Raw genomic sequence first — 1526 nt, 5'->3', positions numbered from 1 at the left:
GCCGATTGTGATCTCCAGTGCAGGGGTCCAACCAGCCTCTCCCCTTTGCTCGTGGCACCTTGGCACCCCCTCTTCCTCAGTCACACTTGAATGCAAACAGTCTCTCATTTACACACAGAAAAACATCATTATTTGCAGTCACGCATTCCAATCCTCCACCCGAATGATCTACAACCATGAAAACAGCACTGGAACAACAGCAAGTATTTTGTGACTATATGAAAAACGCAACGTGGCAATACTAAAGTGTATACTATGAATGAAGGTCCCTTCAGGGGCCACTATTGCTCATCAGGGCATGCGTGTGTAAGTGTGTGCGGTAACCAGTCGATCACGTGAGGTCGGTTGATTGAAAAGTAGATCTTTGGTCAAAAAAGGTTGGGCACCCCCCTGATTTAGAGAGTGGCAGCACAGCGGTCGACTGGTTTGCACGTCTGCCTCATAGTGCAGAGGCGCAGGGTTCAATTTCGGCTCTGGCCTTCCTGTCTCGAGTTTGCATGTTCTCCCCATGCCTCCGTGGGTTTTCTCCAGGTACTCCGGAGAAGGGTATTCTGGTTTCCTCTTACATGCCAAAAAACCCCACACATGGCAGGTTAATGGAACACTCTGAAATGTCCCTAGGTGTATGTGAGTGCAAATGGTTGTTCGTCTACATCTGCCTGGGATAGACTCCAGCACGCCCGCGACCCTTGTGAGCATATGCGGATTAGAAAATGGATGGATAGATTTATTTAGAGACATAGAGTTGAAAAACAACCTGTTTTCAGATAAGAGATCTTAGTGTTCAAGCTTCAAGTTTGACCACTTAAAAAATGACTTTTCACCACAACCAGTCAAGGAGAAAGTAGCCCAGGGCAAATCTACTGGTGGAGATGTCAGACGTAGTTGCGTAGCGGTGGAAATTTCTATTTCTTCAGACTTTGGCAAATTTATTTGGAACTTGGCTGAAGGGATGCGACTATGCTGCCGTATTGCACAACTCCTGTTCTCGAACTGGTAAACGGAACAAGTTGCAGTGACATCACATTCTAGATCAGGGGTCCCCAACCTTTTTTGCCCCACGGACCGGTTTATGTCAGACAATATTTTCAGGGACCGGCATTTAAGGTGTGGTGGAAATAATACAAGAAATTAATATGGTATGAGCTGCATGAAAACTGTGGTGTTTTCGAAATATAATAATAAACACAAGGAGCGTCTAATCTGGCCGCAACACTCCAATCGCTATGGCAATGTTTAATGCCTTCAAAATACGATACAACACAAATTCAAAGTGCATGAAAATGACGACTCACCACAGCACCGAGCTTGATTTTCTGCAACCAGACGGTCCCATCTCGGGGTAATAGGAGAGACAATGACACCGCAAGTGTGTGGTTTATGTCCAGTCTACTTCGTAATTTTGTTTTCGTCGCCGTTGCTGCATAATCCCCCCCGCCTCACACAGGTAGGATGTCGGAAATAGCAAAAGTGCTATTGTGGCGATCTCAGAGTATTCAGACATAACTTTAATCCAGTTGTCTCGA

Source organism: Hippocampus comes, unplaced genomic scaffold (genome assembly GCF_001891065.2).
Source record: "Hippocampus comes isolate QL1 unplaced genomic scaffold, H_comes_QL1_v1.1 scaffold395, whole genome shotgun sequence".
Lineage (NCBI taxonomy): Eukaryota > Metazoa > Chordata > Actinopteri > Syngnathiformes > Syngnathidae > Hippocampus > Hippocampus comes.
The sequence above is the reverse complement of the archived record's forward strand: the minus strand, read 5'-3'. Positions refer to the sequence as shown.